Source organism: Schistocerca serialis, chromosome 3, assembly GCF_023864345.2.
Source record: "Schistocerca serialis cubense isolate TAMUIC-IGC-003099 chromosome 3, iqSchSeri2.2, whole genome shotgun sequence".
In the NCBI taxonomy this organism is placed as follows: Eukaryota; Metazoa; Arthropoda; class Insecta; order Orthoptera; family Acrididae; genus Schistocerca; species Schistocerca serialis.
Window position 1 is genome coordinate 1,026,493,637 of NC_064640.1, and position 21,174 is coordinate 1,026,514,810.

A 21,174-nucleotide genomic window follows, 5' to 3' on the forward strand; every position below is an offset into this window, starting at 1 on the left:
TGTACTTTTTTCGTATAACTTCTCAATGCGTTTCTTCCAATTCATCGCAACTCATTCTCTTATATAGTCTACCCCCTCTTAAGCTAACTTAAATCTACTGAGCTCAGATGCTAAACTAAGGGAGGCAATGCAGCAGCACAAAACAATTAACACAAACAGCAATGATAAAAAAATGCAGATTTGCAAAGGAAGCAGCATTACAGAAATTAGGAAAGCAATTGCAATATTACAACTAATATAAGGCAATGTGCAGCAAACAAGAAAAATAAATCTGGCTTAGCAGAGTAACACAAATTAAAATTCAGTAGCACTATGCCTGGCAAACAGCAGCAGAAAATGAAATAACTTATACGTAAACATGACATAGCTCAAGCAGAAAAAATAGTACACTAAAGATAACAATGCAGATAAGGGAAATGTATAATCACATCTTAATGTCTAAGTAATTAAAGTGGTGCACCACAACTATTTCTACAAAAAATTACCAAGTACTTGAAAAGAAAATTATGAATGCAGTTCCTGTGAAGGTAAATGTCTTTTTGTGCTCCCTCATTTTTTTGAAAAAATTATTATTTACTCGATCTGTAGACAGAAAATATTTATATTAGTACATCTATAAAATTTTATTTTAACCAATGCTGCAGTGCCGCTAGAAACTAGATAGTAAACAAAATGGGCAATCTCTCAACTAGAAAGGCAATAGATGTAAAATGTTTCTCATCATTTCATTAGGCATTTTAGTAAATATCATAAATTAAGAGCTCCACAGTGTAATCATATGTTTTCAAGTTTGAGGGTGTCGTATTTACGATGCTTTCTACAAAGGAATGTCAATAGCGAGGATAATGGCCTCCCTTTTTTTTTCTACCACCTAATGGCTTTTTCTCAAGACGGCTGGCACACCTGGCCGCTCACAACGAATTACGTCACGGTCACTTACCTTTCTTACCGAAATATTTACGACAGCAGTTTCCGCTACAGTGACAGTCTCATATAAAAATATTTCACAGGTCAAGAATTTGGGTTACGCATCTGTAGAAACAAAATCCTATAAATATAACAGCGTCCAAAAAATTTTCGCCAGCATTGTGATACATTCACGCATATACACACATTTCATAACTCTTAAAGTACGATTCTTGGTTTCCAACAACCTTTTTCACAAACCAGAGTCCCTAACCACTTCTCATTATTCCTTACCTTATTTGTCGACACTTCTTCAATATTTCATCATAACAGATACGTAACATAATCAAATAACTCATATAGCATCAGCTTACTGATCATAAACATACCGCAGCAGCATAATACATATAGTCATCGTAATAATAACATCATAACACCTCAGTCAACTCTCAAAATCGGCGTAGCTTCCTCCAATAATTTCAAAACCTAAAAAAATTCACTGCTCATGTCAAAAGTGTCATCTGCCTCAAACGTACTTCAAAAATCATGATCCCATACCAAATACATCATTCAAAGCTCTCATAGTATCACAATGGTTCCGAAAAAATATGAACAGTTTACAAAGTACAGACAAAATACAGTTTCATAAGTGTGAAGTTATCCAACTGTGTAATTGCATAAACATCTGTCACTGATGTAATAAAAAAATGTTTGTTTCTCTGTTAAATAATCAGATAGCTGTGTAATTTATGTGTTAGAGAAATATGGTACCGATGTGTAAAGCTGTATAAGCAAATACCATATTAGCTAGGGCTCCTTGTGCTTGCCAAACACATGGTACACAAAGTAAGCGTGTACCCCCCTGAGGATTAATGTAATTATACCCTCAGGTGTTCCAGATTACAACAATGGAATGAAATGTATTACGGAAAACCTTTGTATTATTGTACTTCAAATATCTTTAAAAATAAATGATTTAAGTACAAAATTAATCACTCAAATACGTGTCCTGTAGCGCTAAATGTGCGTCTTGCTGTAAGATAATCTCTGTGGAAGTGTCGTAGTTATTGTCCTCCAAAAGCTAAGTTCTGCAGAAGCCAATGTCCTTACCTCATGATAAACAAAAGTGAAATGCTTTGCGTATAGATATCTTAGTTATTACGCTTATTCCCGTGATGAAAAAAGTACTGTGCTGTAACGTATTGTTGTGCTACGGAAAAGGCTGTTTCATTGTAGCTATACCTCAAAAGTTACTACTAAAACATGTTTTACTTTCCAGAATAATTCAGAAAAACTGTGCAGATATAAAACAGAAGCACCGCAAAAGCAACATTGTAAATTGTCACTCATTAGTAGTGTCGTGATAAAATCGTGTAGCTGTCACATAAACTAACCACTGTGTCATCTGGTATCTCACAGAAAGTACTTTAAATCCAGAATGTATTTTCAAGTAAACCAAAATGTTGCATTAAAATCTCATTAGCAGTACTGGTAAATGTTCTAAGTATGTGAGCCTTATAGTCGTTATGTAATCGTGCAACTAACAAGCAAGAATGTACAAATAACAACACTGTGTCGTCTATTCACTATAAGAATACATTCATAATTTTTGTTTTTCCCTAAGTTGTAGACTGGATAGTTAACTTTAGAACATAGTTGCATGTTAACAGTTTCTAAGTCTGACAAAGCATAGTAGTAATGTAAAGTGAAAAGTTATATGGTAAAGACAAAGTTAGCAGATTATCTCTCAATAAATGGTTTTACATGTGAAATGTGGTGTAAACCTTTACTCTTCCTAGTACGCAGTGTTTTCAACTTCGACGCAATTTTCATGTGGTATACATCGATAAAGAATACTGGAATTTTTCTCAAGGTTTGCGTCTATGTTATTTTTCCCTGAGCCAGCGGGCGCAGGTGGCTGCCTGCGGTGCGAGTCATTGTCTGTTTCTTTGTTGGCGCGCGTCGTTACTGGGATTAGGAGACCTAACTTCTACAAATTCGCCTTGCCGAGAGGGCCCAGCCTTGTTAGAATCCCGCCAGTTCTGATGGAATTCAGGTCTGTCGTTTTGTCGGTAGTTTACATAGTTACTTTCTTGTCGGTCACGTGGTGGAGAACTTCTCCCTGAATCGTAACTGCGCGCTGGTCCGTTGCGTCTAAAGTTATTCTGTCTCCCGTGATAATAATAGTTCTGGTTGCCAAATTGTCTGTTTCTATGATTGTCTCTGTCATATTCATTACCATGGAAATGCGATCTTTCTCTGTAACTATTACTCTGCCAGTGGTTGTCATACGGGTGGTGTCTGTTTTGGTCACGGTCTGTGTTGTGAGGATAATCTTGTCATGTCCAGTTATTATTTCTTTCATCGCGGAATTGCGACGGATGTGACCTGTAATTGTTGTGTTCCTGTTTCCGCGTTCCGCGATTGTCAGTGTCGATTTCCAGATCATGTAACAGTCCCTGAAAAGCTTCAATGTCATCTTTGCAACGTCCTGCCAAAATAATATGTCGTAAATGTTCAGGTAGTTTGATTAAGCAAATGCGGATGAGTTCTGAGGGGCTGTATGGGTTTGACAGGTACTGATTCTTGTGCAACATGTCTTCAAAATATTTCACAAGACTGGAAAATTCAGATTGTTCGAAATGTTTCATCATTATGATGCTATGTTTTACTCGGTCTTGTGTAGCTTGAGACCAATATGCTGAGAGGAAGGCATGATAAAATTCTCCTTCACTGTGGCAATCGTGAATGACCGATCGTATTCTTACAGCTGGTTCATTCTCTAAATAGCCACACATAAATTCTAATCTGTGCTCTAATGACCAGTTGGGAGGAAAACAATGAGAGAATTGATGGAGCCACGCTTGTGGATGAATGTCGTTGCCAGAATTGGCGAGTCTCATATCGGTCATTGTTACGTCGTTTCGACGGTTCCATTTCAAAATTCGGTGCACCTTGCCAATTTCGTTCATAATTTCCGAAATGCCCTGTGTTATTATTTTGTGGCTTTTCCGTATTTCTATGTCCCTCTTCCCGTATTGGGGCGCGAGTGTCCTCTGAAATACGTAATTCTTGTATTACCTGTGTCAGCTGACCTTGTACTTCTCGGATTTCTCTTTGGTGTTGCGTATTTATTTGATTCTGATTTTGTTTTAATTTCCTAATTTGTTCACACTCTTCTGTGTCATTAAAGACTACCGGTTCTGTGTCATTCAGATTATCATCTACCTTCGTAGATAAATTATTTAGTTGATCCGAAAGTTCAACTACTTTTTCTGATAATGAACTGATTTCCTCCATGTGTCTCTCTGAACCAATTTTCAGAGTATCTACTGTGTCCTTTAAGTTTTCCTGAGTTTTTGCAAGTTGCGTAACCGAATCGGTAGATGCAACTGAGTCAAATTTAGCTTGCAAGGTCTCATGATTTTCATGAACAATAGTTTGCAGTTCTTTTATGGCTGCTTCGTGATTCTGTAATGCATTTTCATGCCGCGAAAAAATAGGTTGAAAATGCTCACAAATTTGTGTTTTTACGTCATTACAGACTTTTTGACATTTCGATTCAATGTTATGTAACTCAGTAGTTAAATCTTCACGTGTTTGTTCAAGAATTTGTTCCAATGAGTCTAACTTTTGAAGCTGTTGCTGTGTTTGTCTCTGATTTTGTTCCAACGTGTCTAACTTTTTAAGCTTTTGCTGTGTTTGTCCCATTTGTTGTATTAATTGTAATAACAATGCATTGGTGTCTGAAACATGTTCCTCAGTGCTTTTCGGCAGTGAATTTGCACCGGCAACATTCACATTTTGACAAGCGGAAAATGTGTCTTGACTCATTTGAGAAAATGGTGAGAACCCAAAACCTGAGTCTACAGTATTTGCAATATTGTGTTCTGTCATTCCCGATTCCTGAGGCAAGCTGTTGCCGACCGATCGATCGATAATGCTTCCCTGTTCACTACCTTTTTCACTGTCTACACCATTATTTGACGCCCGCTCCATTTCCCTATGCACAGTTATCAAATTACTACTTTGAACATTAGTAAATTCATTACTCGGCGGCGCTGATAAGCTACGCTCGTCGTCACTATTATTTCTCAGTTTACTTTGGAGCCTAGTGTTACGTTTTTCACACGCCATTATTGTCACAATATTTCACACGATAACACAGAAAAGCACAACTTGAAGAGCAAAATAAGATAACACATTAACATAGAAATGGAAATAATGTCTACTTAAATACTTGGTGCAAATCTACATGCATGTCACAACTGTTTTACTGTACAACAATGAAAGACTGCAACTACAAAGGAGATTCTCTCTACAATTACGCGCTAGCAATAAACAAAATCTACGCTAATTACACAACCTACAAGGAAAAAATCAGAAGATTCCAGTGAGGTATCCTCGGCTAAGGGTCGACATATGAAACGTCCCCTTAGAACAATTATACAAGACTGTGCTTTAACTGACACACAATATTTTTTAGCGCAACGCAATCTGACTTTCAATAAGCCCTACAAAAGAATGGCCCTGTCTAATATTAACCTATACATTTCACAAATCACTTACCTCACAAAAATCTTCGTTACTCGAACTACTGCAATACAGCGAGCGCCACTACTGCCAGCTAAATAAAAGATTCAAACTAAGGAAGGCACTAACTACTGATAGGCATAGTTAGCAAATGACAGATTTTAATAGAGAACAAACACTGTATTTACCTTAATAGTCATATTATATATAGCAGTTCATGACAGTCTTACAAATTTCAAAACTCCGCCATCTCTCTCCCCACATCCATCACTGCTGGCGGCTCACCTCCAACTGCGCAACGCTACGCGCTGTTAAAATCCAGCTGCCGCTGCCCAACACTACTATGGCAGACAACAATGCAAACTAGCCACAGACTGCACACAGCACAGCCAGTGATTTTTCATACAGAGCGCTACGTGGCATTGCCAATAAGAAAACATAAGAAAACATAAACAGCCTACTTACAGACGATTAAGACGCCAGATACCGCACCACGCAGATTACTTTTAGCAAATAAACACAAATAATACACGACCCAGAATCAAACACTCGATCTGCTGCATTCTAACCCAAAACCATACCCACTGCACCAACTGCACAGCACTACTGCTATATCCTGACAGAGGTAGTTACCGTACACGTGATTACAGTGTTGCCAGATTGCCAATCTGTAACGTCCATTTACTGCCAGAAATATGCGCAGGACGAAATATCATGACAGACATTTTTCTATTGCCAGTATGTGTTGTGCTGCGACGTTCGAGCGCGAGAATTTTTCTTACCCTGCATATTTCCTTTTTATCTTTCAGCGAACTGTATCATCAATATTTAAACATTAATTTTGTTGTTTCACTTTGTATTTGGATGTACATTTTTAAATCACTAAGATACAAACTTCAGCCTAAACAATTTCCTGAGCATGAATACCATGAATTTTGATATTTATCTTCGCATAAATATTGCCACATAATCAAATTCGATACACATATTCACAGTAACTGACTAATTTTTCTCGGGACTTCATTTGTGTCAGCTGTGATTAGGTCGATCAATGAGTGAGTTCAGTTAAATTGTATATACACTGAAGAACCAGAGAAACCGGTACAACTGCCTAATATCGTGTAGGGCCCCCGCGAGCGAGCATAAGAGCGGCAACACGACGTGGCATGGACTCGACTAATGTCAGAATTAGTGCTGGAGGGAATTGACACCATGAATCCTGCAGGGCTGTCCAGCACGTCTGAACCTGTAGTGACCACGTGGGTTCCTGCAGCACACATAGCCCATTGCTGGAGCAGGAGATGAAGCTGATGTTTCCTGTCCCACTCATCGATTTGTATGATGAGGACACACGGTCTGCTCCCAACACATCGAATGTTGCTGGTAGTTCTAAACAACAGCAAGATGAAGGACAATAATGCTTACCAATATATGACCGATCTCAGCAGAACATCCCTGTACTAGTGCAAGCACAGACTGTAGATGCTGTGGATAAAATGGAATCAAGTGTATCCATGCTACAATGTAACTCCTAGTGGAACGAAACGTGTAAATGTGGGTATAGAAGCACATCATGAGTGGGGCTTGCATGTGAGAATAGAAATTGAAAATGCATCGAAGGGTGTTAGTGTGCCTATTTCTGAGTTAGACTGGGACGAAATATGTCGTGCAGAGCGCTACATCAATCAACAGATGACTACAGAGTATTATCCAACTCGTACCCCTCCCCCCCCCCCCCCTCCAGACATTCGCCTTACTGGTATGACACTATCTATTACAACAGTGTATGATGACTCTGCACTGTGTGTGAAATCTGGTGACAAGTGTGTTTATCTAGACACCCATCAGTTATGAACTTATAAGAACTGGATACTGCGCTATGCCTTGCATTGGAGAGACTGAGTCATTGGTTGCTGAGCATTGACTCTGCATACAAAGATGTTGTAAACTTCCTACGTGGGCATAGTGTACATGTTGATGATCTGTTTCCACGTGAATGCAGAACCAAAAGAGAAGCAGATTACATGTGTATGTGAAAAATCCGATACTGGGAGACACCCATTGGTTTGAGGGAGACATGCGCTGAATTTATTGCATATCAAAAACCTTTGTTTGAGAAACACTGTACAGGTGCAAAGAAGAAGATAAAGAAAGAATCTGATGATTTTTTTGAAATACTGCATCCGGTGTATGATATTTAAATTATATATATATATATAATCTCAAACTGTGTTTGTGTATTGTTTCATATGTCTCTCATTACAGTCCAAGTATTACACTTATTAATATCATCATTATTTTTCAATGTTACACCTATAATGATGCAGCAATAGGCAATTGCCCCATACATCTCCTCACCAGTCATTGACAAAATGAATGATGAAGTTACTCTTCTTGGGTAAAACATATGAAACATACTAGCTGATTTCTCTGTGTAGCCAATATAGCTCAGTTGGTTAAGTGATGGAGCTATAGTGGCTACACATACTATTACCGTCGGTTCAAGTGTATCTTTCTATATATGCCTTCTACTTAGCAGTACCTGGCGTGGTCAGTATCATGGCAGGGTGGGTGAAACATCCTCATCACAAGGAGTTTGTTGTCAGTGATTGGTCCTGTGAAGATGCAAAAGAGGACCTGAAGAAGAAGAAGAAGAAAAAGAATGGAATGCTCCGTCCTGATAATATACGAGCAGTTACTGTAAGTTCATCCAATTGTCGTAAGACCACTGTCCTCATGACGCTGCAAACACATGTAGATGGAGTCCGATTTGAACATGTTTGTATATTTTCAAAAACACTGTTTCAGTCCAAGTATCAGCCATTACAGGAGACACTGCGCAGTGTGAAACGTGTTACATACATGTCATTCAGTGACAGCGGTGATATCCCCCCACCTGGAAAAGCAAAGCCAAACACTGTCTTCATATTTGACGATGTTGCTGTGGAAAACCAAAACCATATCCGAAAATGTTTCTGTTTCGGTTGTCATATGGATGCTGATGTACAACTTGATTATAATTAAACTTTCAAAACGCTGTAGAAATAACATCACTGGTCAGAATGACATCATGTCAACGGAATATTATCGGAGAAGGGGGAAAACGTATGGCAGAAGAATAAAAAATTGTGTGAAAATTGATCAACAGATGGCGCTGTATGTGTCAGAATACGTAAATGGAAACATCTGTCATGCACACAACCCATTGAAGTTGGTATAGCCACGTGGTGTGCCCGCTCGGTTTGAGGCGCCATGTTAGGGATTGCGCGGCCGCTCCCGCAGGAGGTTCGAGTCCTCCCTCGGGTATGGTGTGTGGGTTGTCCTTAGGATAAGTTAGTTTAAGTAGTGTGTAAGTCTAGGGACCGATGACCTCAGCAGTATGGTCCCTTAGGAATTCACACACATTTGAACATTTTTGAACCGGCAACGGCGGCCGAGCAGTTCTAGGCGCTTCAGTCCGGAACCGCGCGACTGCTGCGGTCGCAGGTTGGTACAAACACGCCGGGTACACGGCTTTTCCTCCTTTCGCGTCTGCGACGTTCGCCATGTCTGTCTCAATGCAAGATCGCGCTCTGCTTGTAAAGCTGTATTACAAGAATGATGACTGTGCACACGTCGCTCTGCAGAAGTTCCGGTCACTGAAAGGTTTGAAAAAAGGCGTTGGTCCTATGATTGCCGTGGGTCTGGAGAAAATGATTCGGAAATTCGAAAAGACGAGTTCTTTTGGTGTGCAACCTGGTAGAGAGAGGAAACGAATTGATTCGACGTCAGTGGAAGCATTGGCCACAGTAACTCAGGAGGAGACGAGTGGTGATGTGCAAACGTGTAGTAGACAGAGAATTGCCGGAACATGGACATACCTTTGAGCACGGTGCGTAAAATCCTGCAAAACATCCTTCTTTGCTATCCATTCAAAATTACCCATGTGTACGATTTGCTTCTTGTTTACCTGCCAGCAAGAGAGACCTTTGCTTTAGAATTTCTTGCTCGCATGGAAGCGGACAATGATTAGCTGGGGAAGATTTTGTGGACAGACGAAGCCCACTTCCTTCTTACACAATATGTCTGTACACAGAACTGCCGAATATGGGCAATGGAAAATCCACACGCAAATCAACCAGTACCACTTCACCCTGAAAAGGTCACTGTGTGGTGCGGGTTTACTGCATCATTTATCATAGGGCCATATTTTTTCGAAGACACAGGTGCTTCCGGTCCTATTTCCTATACCGTCACTGGTGAGCGCTATCTGTGTCTTTTATGTAAACACGTCATTCCAGCTCTCCAACCGCATGGATGTGTGGATGGGATTAAAAAAAATGGCTCTGAGCACTATGGGACTCAACTGCTGAGGTCATTAGTCCCCTAGAACTTAGAACTAGTTAAACCTAACTAACCTAAGGACATCACAAACATCCATGCCCGAGGCAGGATTCGAACCTGCGACCGTAGCGGTCTTGCGGTTCCAGACTGCAGCGCCTTTAACCGCACGGCCACTTCCGCCGGCTGGATGGGATCATTTTTACGCAAGATGGTCCACCTCCGCATATTGCAAATCCAGTTAAGCAGCTGCTGAAGCGCCATTTCGGGAATGCTGGAATTATCAGCGGCCCTTTCCCTACAGCCTGGCCGTCCCGATAACCTGACCTCAATCCGTGTGACTTCTGGCTGTGGGGCTGTCCGAAAGATGTCGTGTTCAGTGTTGCGATTGCAAACTTAGCTGCATTCAAGGTACGCATTGCGCAACACATTCTGAACGTGACCCCATAAACCTCTTCGATCAGTGGTAGAACATACTGTTTCTCAATTTCAACTTGTTGCAGAAAACGGTGAACAGCAAGTCGAACATATTTTGCGTCAGTCACACGGAAATTAATAGTCAGATTTGATTTTGCCTGGCGATTTTTATCGGTTTTTGGCCTCAGGACAATTAAAAGCACATTTTTCCCATCTGATGTGATATGACCTTGCCGTGGTGGATGGGCTTACATAACAAATAGTATCACACCTGTACACCTATGCACACTGAGTAGTACGGCGTGTAATTTCTAATTCGCCTCCAAGTGGTACACCCCGGGCGCTGCCAAGCTGCTAAAGAGTTAGAAACCTAGACAATCTGGATTGTCTTACGACTTCCAAGGTAACCGGACACATACAGGCGAAGCAAGCGAATGGCTTTCCCCAGGGCACTAGGACAAAGCCCGTGGGACCAATCTCGCGCGTCTGCCAGTTTAGTATAGAAAACGTAAGCAGAGCAAAGAGTGAATGCTTATCAAAGCTTCTTCTAGGCCATGACATTGACATCCTTTTAATACAAGAAACACACACTGCATACAAAGCACAGCTTCAGTCGAGAGGAAAAATCCCAGGGTACAGATTGATTGGTGCAACATACCACCCAAACTATGGCACCACTACCTGCGCAAACACAAATATTGATAATGTGAAGCTTGTCTCTACATCTGGCAGTGATAATTTCATAACACTACTACAAAAGCGGTAGATTTAACTATCATTAACATTTACAAACCCCCCTCCATTTCCTGGGCAGCAAATCAGCCTCCACTCGCTAGCCACACTGCATTAAAGGCAGGTGATTTTTAATAGCCACCATACTGAATGGAAGTACAGAGAAACGACACAGATGGGCTCAGGATTGTGGAATGGGCTGAGATGCAGAAAATGCATCTAATTCATAGCCATAAAGACATGGTAACCTTCAAATCAGCCAGATGGCGGTCACACACAAACGTCGAAGTATGTTTAGTATCCATTGACCCGAGGGACAAGCCAATTCCTGTTAATAGTAGTAGTAGAACAAAGTATGTGTGGCCCCACATTCCATTGTTGCCAGATGTATCAAAAATGGCGGCGATGACGTCACCCAAGATGCCATCGTGTAGACTTGGCAACAGCACATGATGTCATCCAAGATGGCGGCCGTGACTCAAGGACACGCCCCCAGCATGACGTACACCCTAAAGTAGGTCACCCCAGATGGCGGCAGTGACGTCATTAAAGATGGCTGATTTTCGCAGGAAACAGCCACACCCCCTCCCCCAGAAAAATGGCACGAAGTTCAAGTTCCAGCAGGGTAATGAGTCACACCTAGGAAAATGGCGGGAAAAACGGACTTGTCTTTATTATTTAACCAATTTCATGCAGGTGTGTTCACCACGAGCTCCAGAGCCCAACTGACTTAGTTCATACCGTGGCCACCAGCGGGCGCTACCATGAAGTCGCGTGATGACACAAGATTGTCAGCTCTCTCGCTCGCGCACGTTATAACCGAACACGCGCCGCGTCAGTGGCCCGCGAGCGACCGCTTACCTCAAACACCCTCGGCTGCCACCTCCATACATGTGTCGTACATAGTCTTCTGTAAATATTCTAACTAAAATATGACTAGAGTACCATTATTCAACCTGCGTGGTCCAGGACACAGATGGAGCACGCTCCGATTACGTAATCCAAGACCGTCGCTCACCCCACCTGGAATCAAGCGCTGCGAGAGAGAGAGAGAGAGAGAGAGAGATATGCTGCAATGCATTCTCTCTCATGTAGGTAAGAAAAGGCATTCACTGTACTTTCAACTACATAGTTTCAACTACTTTTCAAGGTCCACACCGCCACCTCTTCCTAGGACCCGGCGCTGAGTTTGAATTCTGATAGTAAAGAAAGGTCACGTGGGCTTTCGCCACCAACCTAAGAAAACTGTTGCAAATGAACCTCACCACCACTAACCTAAGCCTCCAGGGCGCAACCTCTTCCTAGGTGTTGCTGGTAAAAGGACTCAGCCTGCACTAGACTGATGGAGAGAAGAAGGAATGTACTTTATTTATTTGGGAGCAATTTAATTAGGGATGGAGTATATGTATCACAGAACACACACTGACATGCCCCACAGCATACAGAACTGCAAACTACTCCTACATAACTCAGTATAAGGCTCTACACACACGCTTGCTAATTGTAAACCGTCAAAAATAACGCATTGCACAGCCTACACACATACCAACCACTCATAAATAATGCAATACATTTACATCCAGATAGCCAAACAACTCCTAAATTGTCAAAATAATAATCCATCTAAGAGACTCTGCTTGCTAATCATCAACTGTCTAAATCATACACCCGTCTTTGTTTAAACAATTAGAGGCAGCACCACCACCAACTGTATTCGGCACCGAGTCCATAGCCCGATTGACTTAGTTCATATCAATGCCACTGGAGGACGCTGTAGTGACGTCAGGTGATGACACAAGTGCCGTAATCTAAGATGGCGTCACCTAGTGGCTTCACCAGGAGCTCCAGACCCCAACTGGCTTAGTACATTTCGTCGCCACCAAAGGACGCCACCGTGACACCAGCTGATGACGCAAGTACAGTTATCCATGATGGCGGCAAACAGTGTGTTCTCCACGAGCTCTAGGACTCAGTACCACCAGCAGAGGACGCTGTCGTCCGTTCCCTGATGTAAACCAAGATGGTTAAGGAAAATGGTAGCAAGACGACTCAGCCTGCTCTGGGCTGCTGGGGAGAGTAAGGATTGACTGCACTCTATTTATTTTGAAACAACGTATTTAACAATAGAGTATATCCATCACACTGATACAAAAGATCCACCCTGATGTGCCAGGGGCCATGTTGCACTGCACACAGACACGCAACCAACTCGTAATTGTAGTACACAATAGCAAACTGCTCCTAAATAATTCTTCACACTGATGTGTACCCACACTCAGTACTCGCAAACTGTCTAAATAGTGCATAGCACGGCCTACAGAGCCGCTCGCTAAATAATGCAATCAACATGTGCAAGCGCAGTCCACCGCCCCCTGTCAAGTAGAGTACTCAGGAGGTAGTGATAAGTGACGCATCAGTCAGATGTCAAACCGCGCACAGGCCACTGCTCAGCTTCCGCAAGCATGAGGTGGTGGCGCACCCATTCATACTTAACACCTGAGAAATTCCTGTCCACTAGACACCGATGATGATGTGTTCGCACATACGGTCGATGCGGCCGTCAGCTGTTAAAGCACTCACAGACCTCCATTTATTGCCGCGCGCACGAAAACTCCCACGAACTGAGGCAGCTGGAGCTCGGATCCCGTGCGCTCTGTCACAGTACCCAAGCCGGCGTCGTCGAACACCGGTGAAAGTTGCATGCCTCTATACAGTCACGGTTATACTGTCATAGCATTCCAAAGCGCGTTCACGCCAGTCTCACCTAGCAACACCTAGGAAGAGGTTGCGCCCTGGAGGCTTAGGTTAGTGGTGGTGAGGTTCATTTGCAACAGTTTTCTTAGGTTGGTGGCGAAAGCCCACGTGACCTTTCTTTACTATCAGAATTCAAACTCAGCGCCAGTTCCTAGGAAGAGGTGGCGGTCTGGACCTTGAAAAGTAGTTGAAACTAGGTAGTTGAAAGTACAGTGAATGCCTTTTCTTACCTACATGAGAGAGAATGCATTGCAGCATATCTCTCTCTCTCTCTCTCTCTCTCTCTCTCTCTCTCTCTCGCAGCGCTTGACTCCAGGTGGGGTGAGCGACGGTCTTGGATTACGTAATCGGAGCGTGCTCCATCTGTGTCCTGGACCATGCAGATTGAATAATGGTACTAGAGTCATATTTTAGTTAGAATATTTACAGAAGACTATGTACGGCACATGTATGGAGGTGGCAGCCGAGGGTGTTTGAGGTAAGCGGTCGCTCGCGGGCCGCTGACGCGGCGCGTGTTCGGTTATAACGCGCGCGAGCGAGAGAGCTGACAACTTGTGTCATCACGCGACTTCACGGTAGCGCCCGCTGGTGGCCACGATATGAACTAAGTCAGTTGGGCTCTGGAGCTCGTGGTGGACACACATGCATGAAATTGGTTAAATAATAAAGACAAGTCCGTTTTTCCTGCCATTTTCCTGGGTGTGACGCATTACCCTGCTAGAACTCGAACTTCGTGCCATTTTTCTGGGGGAGGGGGTGTGGCAGTTTCCTGTCAAAATCAGCCATCTTTAATGACGTCACGGCCGCCATCTGGGGTGACCTACTTTGGCGTGTGCCTGTGACGTCGCGGCCGCCATCTTGGATGACGTCATGCACTGTTGCCAAGTCTACATGACGGCATATTGGAAAACATCATCGCCGCCATATTTGATACATCTGTTCTTTGTTCTACTACTAACCGTCACATTGTCAAACACTTCCTGCACAGCCAGCACAGACCAATCTTTCTTGAGGTGGGCATACACATCCCTGTGATCCTTACGTCTCCACTGCCCCGGTGGAATTTCTCCAAAGCTGACTGGTCTGGCCTTTCTAGAGACCTGGACTCTAATATACGATTCATACCTCCTCATCCTCAGCATGACATAAAACTTGCTTACACTGTTATAAAGACCGCTAAAAATACATTCCTAGGTGTATTAGAAAGCAGTATATGCCAGGATGGAGTGAAGCTAATGAACAGCTGTATGAGTACTACGAGAAGAGTGGAAGATCTGAAACCGCAGATGACCTCCTGCATAGCCTGGACAAAGCTAAGAGGGTCAAGTGGGGGAACACCGTTGAAAAACCGGATTTTGGACGTTCTAGCAGAAAAGTATGGAGCCTTCTGAAGAAACTAAGAGCTAATTCACATGTACCACAAACTAAACCAAGTATTACACCAGACCAAATTGCCAACAATATAGTCAAAAAGTCTAGAGCACCTGTCGATAATGAACACTCATGTAAAATAAAGAAAGAACTAGACACATTAAAGAAAAACAGTCATGAACAACAAGACTTGACAATACCATTCACAGTCACAGAAACGCTACAGGCCCTACAAGGCATTAGAACCGGCAAAGCCCCTGGTCTCGACAACATACACCCAGGGTTCCTAACACACTGTGAACCAAAAACAAAAGACTGGCTGATGACATTTTACTCCCACATACTCCAGACAAGAGCTTTTCCAAAAGAATTCAGGAGGGAAAAGATCATAGCCATCCTCAAACCAGGAAAGCCAGACGATAAACCCGAAAGCTATAGACCCATCGTTCTCTTAAGTGTAGCATATAAACTGCTTGAGCGTCTCCTTTACAATAGACTAAATCCAATCATACTGGAATCTCTGCCTATTGACCAAGCTCGCTTCAGACCCAATCGAAACTGCGAGGATCATGTCCTCCCATTAACAACATTCCTTGAGTGGGGCTATGAACAATGCCTGAAAACTAGTGCGGTTTTCGTCGATTTGACATCAACATAGAATACTGTCTGGAGAGAGGATCTAACATATAAATTCCAAAAAGCTACTAAATGTAAAACGATGACGTCGCTTTTAGAGATCATGATGTCAAATAGAGTCTTGCATATCTCAATGGGTGGCTCTTTCAGCAAATCAAAACTCCTGAGTAATGGTCTCCCCCCAGGATCAATGCTTGCACCTCGGCTGTTCAATCTCTATGTAGCCGATCCACCAACTACAGCATCCAGAAAATTTATTTACGCAGATTACATCAATCATGCATGCCAACACACTAATATGACTGCCCGTGAACAGACTCTCACGCAAGATATGTAATTGATGGCTGAATAATTCAGGAAATGGCCACTAATCCCAAGTGCACCTCAAACGGAGACCTCATGCTTCCACCTGAACAATAGGCTGGCTAGAACACCTATATAGTAATCCCTGAATGGTACTGCGCTTCCTTACAAATCCCATCGAAAACATCTGAGCGTAACATTGGATGGGACACTCTCTTATAAAAAACACCTATCAAACCTGGCCGCAAAACTGAAATCCTGAAACAACATCCTCCACAAATTAGCGGGAACCACCTGGGAAGCTGGTGCAGAGACACTCCATACCACCGCTCTAAGCTTGGTCTACTCAACAGCTGAAAACTGCGCATCAGTGTGACTAAACAGTCTGTGCATAGGAAAGGTAGATGTGGTGCTAAATCAAACGATGGGTATAATTGCTGGAGCTATTAAAACCACTCCACTCTACTGGCTACCAGTTTTCAGTAACATCGAAGCGCCTAATATGCGACGATGCATCATACTCATAAGAGAGTTTAAAAGAACCTCCAGTAATACAGCCCTGCCAATCCACCAGGACCTTACTGTATTTAGAAGACTCAAATCCAGAAGACCTCCTGTGAAGACTGCACAGCAACTTCTGAGCCAAAACTAAAGTGGCGTTAAAATCTGGCGAGCGGACTGGAGAAACAGAACCAATCCAAGATGGTATACTTTATTTGAGAATCCCAACCATCCAGCGGGCTTTCACCTCCCAAGGAAAACCTGGGTAACACTGAACAGAATACGGAAGGTCATAGCCGACGCGGATCCTCGATGTACAGATGGAACTTGAGACCTGACCCTGGGTACGATTGTGGTGTCAAAGAACAAACCATCCACCACATCGTCAGCGAGTGTCAACTGAGGGCGTTCACCGGCACAGATGATGACTTCCTGAGGGCAACAGCACAAGCTGTGGAGTGGCAGCAGAATCTGTGTGTGGAATTATGATTGCTGAGAATACTGGAATCTGAACTTTATGCAATCTTACTGTTTTGTAATGTAGTTATACATTTATTGTTATGCGCCAATGTTCAGTTTTCATGATTTTATTATTTTTGTATCCTATATTTTAACAATGTATATTCTCTTTTGTGCTGTTTCCAATGTAGTGTGTCATACCATAAGGTAAATAACTGAGTAGTACAGTTTGTTTAACGTCAAACGTACACCTTAAGCATTCTTGTATGATTCATTTGTCGTTTGTAGTCGAACACTATTAAATTATGATGCCTACAGCGTCATCTATTGCTACATGTTGTAACTTTTTATTTTTCTTCTGCCATACGTTTTCCCCCTTCTCCGATACTATTTCGTTGCAATTTGACGCCATTCTGGCCAGTGGTGTTATTTCTACAGCGGTTTGAGAGTTAAACTTTAATTATAACCACCCTGTCTTGTATCTAAGCAAGACATATTCCACAATCCCGAAACAGTTGGTTAGGGATAATACAAACCTCATTATAGCCTTCAAACAAGACAATCTGAATTTAAAACACATTTACCAGTCACATGTAGGCTCTGAGCACTATGGGACTTAACATCTATGGTCATCAGTCCCCTAGAACTTAGAACTACTTAAACCTAACTAACCTAAGGACATCACACAACACCCAGTCATCACGAGGCAGAGAAAATCCCTGACCCCGCCGAGAATCGAACCCGGGAAGCACATGTAGGAAATGACATGTCGTTCAATGATTTTGTAAAGAAATGTACTGATTGCTGGAATCATTCACAGTACGGATTTCTCGTTATTGATAAAACAAGAAAACTGAATCACGGTAGGTACCGGCGAAACTTTCAAGAGTTTCTGTATATAAAGCCTGCGTACATCAGTGTACGCTGCACCATGGACAAATTCGCGCGCATGTCTAGCTCTCAGTCCGAAAGAATGGGTGTACACAGACGGAACACCCGCTTGCACATGGATACGAAAATTCAGGTTACTGTGCATAAAGTTGGAGGTATGCGCAGGGAACTAGAGACGTATTACCAGGCTCTTCTGAGAATGATCAACGCATTAAATGAATTAGTTAATGAAATCGGTAAGAAAGTAACCGACTTAACTGAAAAGGTCGTGGCTATTGTGGGGAAAATGGATGTAGAGGTCCTTGTTGTTGGGAAGGGGCAGCAGGTACATAATAAGAGGAAGAAAAGCGGATATATGAAGCCTCACGCTGCGGAGACTTCTGATTAGTATACACCGAGATGTCAAGGAAGCTGAAAGTCATTCAAACGCGGAAAGCGGTTCGAGAGAAATTACGGTTGCTGAGGTTAGGACATATGGATCGACAGCAAATACTAAGAGAGACCTTTAAGACGGTTACTTAATCTTTCAGGTAGCTCTCAGCAAAAACAAAACCACACAATAACGATGGTGTTGCCATTGACGAATTCATTATCCATCACGCCCCTGGTCAGATAGACAGAACGTTCGGCGTCAGCAGGGGAGGACCGTACATGCTGGGCACGCAGCCTATAAATGTAACTGATGGCACAATACACGTTGGTGATAGGCGGTTTCAGAGAACACCTGGCTTAGTGAATCTTATTTTCCTAAGACCTACCAAAAAATCTATAAATTATTCAGTTAATGATAGGCAAACGTACCGTGAAATACTGCATTGACTGATGTACAAAAGATCGCAAAAAGCCTGAGCAACAAGAAATATAAAACCATTATAAAATCAATACTTGATGTCGACAACAATAACAGCGGCGATGGTGTTGACATTAAGCATTAAGCGCTGAACAATCGAATCCCGCAATATATATGTTATGGCGACCTCAACGACCCAATAAATCGATTACGGCCGCTCATAGCATCAGCTGCTGCAGGTAATACAGTTCATTCGAATGAGGCTGTTTCAATCATTTCTGAGCTTAGAGAGAGGTATCATCGAGTAAGTATGGAGACAGTAGATCGAGAACTACACAAACCAGCAAGCAAAACATACTCTCGTAGGCATGTTATGATTAAAGGTTTGGATGACTTACGACAGGCTGATCTTGTAAATATGAGGGAATACTCACATGAGAAAAAGGGATTCATATATATTTTAATGATCATTGATATATACTCCAAATTTGCTGGGAATTACCTGTTAAAACAAAAACGAGAAGAAATGTCGCGGATGTGTTTGAGCGTTTGTTGCAGACAGGGACGAATCGATGCCCAGACATCCTCCAAACCGATCACGGTGGAGAGTTTTACAATAGGTACTCCGAGACCGTAATGCAGGGCTATGTAATACATCACTACACAACATTCACTCAGCCCCGTCAAGCGTCTGAACCGAACAATAACAGGTCGAATGTGGATGTGCTTTAACCTTCGCGGCTCATACAAATTGACAGATATCCCCCCCCAGAAATAATTGTTCAGTATAATCGAACCAGACATACCACAATAAAAATGAGATCAATCGATGTTTTTGATAATGGACTCATGGATACGGTGTACTACCACATTAAAATGCTGGATCCATGCAGATAGAAATTTAATGTAGGTAACTTGCTACGTATCTCAAAACACAAGGCAGGATTTGAGAAATCATACCTCCCCAACTGGTCAACGGAGATATTTACAGTTTCAAAGGGACAAAGAACGAATCAGAACTTACACCTTGAAGGACAGTAAAGGCAAAGAAATCGCAGGTTGTTTCTACACCGAAGAGTTGCAGAAAAGCTCAGAACCGGATGTGTTTCTCGTGGAGAGAGTCATAAGACGTCGGAGAAATGGAGCACTAGTCAAATGGCTTGGTTTTCCTGCAGCACAATATAGTTGGACTGATGCTAATGATCTGCTATATAATGGGGCGCACAGTCCACAACGACCGCAGTAACATAACATGCATGCTAGGAGACGCATTAGAGGAGATGGTGGTATTCTAGACAAACTGCCAGTGGAATTAAACATTCCGGGATAAACCAACCGTGGACCTGGAAAACAGATACAGAAACGGTTGGCACGACGTGATAAGGGAGTTAATTTGCTCAATGAAGCGTGTATAGAACACTACGTTGCATACCCTGCAAATAAAGATCTCTCAAGTCATCATATTGCAGATAGGATTTTAGCTGATAAGGCTAAGGCGATGCGCAGAAGAAAGGATATTGGTACAAGTCAACGCACTGCAGCATTTGCAGTTGATAAAACCATCCATGGATAAATTGAGTTGGGTTTAGGAGTGATGAATTTAAAGCGAGTTATGAATGCTGCACGTTGTGCACTAAACAAAAAGAATGGCAAGGGTGAGAAGTAGAGCTGTTTGAAGAGCTGTATCCTGACAGCGATTATGCAGCTAAAACGTTCTGAAGCAGAAAGTTGCGGGAAGAAGAAGAGGATCGGTTAAAGCACTTCGAGTTCTACCAATGCAAAAGACGTCTGGTGGTTTTCTTCCACTTTTCATCCCGGCCCTCTCCGCGCTCTCGGTGGTAAGGTCCCTCGCTGGTGGTGCTGCAGCTATTGCTCGAACAGTCAAGAACGCGCAAAACTCCAAAGTGCAGTTAGAAGAGGCAAAAAGACATAATCGCATGATGGCAGCCGCAACCATCGGAAAAGGACTATTCTTGATACTGTACAGAAAAGGGCTTGGTCTATTCATAAATTTAAAAAACCCATGAGCGGTCCTACTAGATCGATCACTCACAAATACTGATCTTCTTAAGTTTTTGGAAAAAAATTTAACATTCCAAGATTCCGTGGTGTGTTTATGCGGGCTACGTTACCGACGACTATCTGGAAAACTGGTGAATGTGGTATTGTGAATTTAGATGTTGCTGGAGGCCCCGGCACCCACTGGGTGTCATATGTTATGAAAAATGCGAATACCGTCTACTATTTCGACTCATTTGGTGACCTTCAATAGCCAGAAGAATTACAACGATACTTCACTCACAGAAGACGTGTGTTCTACAATTTTCGGCGCTATCAGGACTTTAATACACACCGATGCGAACATCTATGCATCATGTTTCTCTTGACGTTCCCAAAGAAGAAGAAGCAGACTATATAAGGAGGAGCTTTAAACGTTCCTTCATCAGTTGAGGTTCAGATGCAAAGTCATACACTTTGACGTTAAAAGAACGATAATCTGTATTGCGTGCAAATTACTTCCCGCCAATTGATTTGAGCATTAGTGAATGGAGTATTGCGTT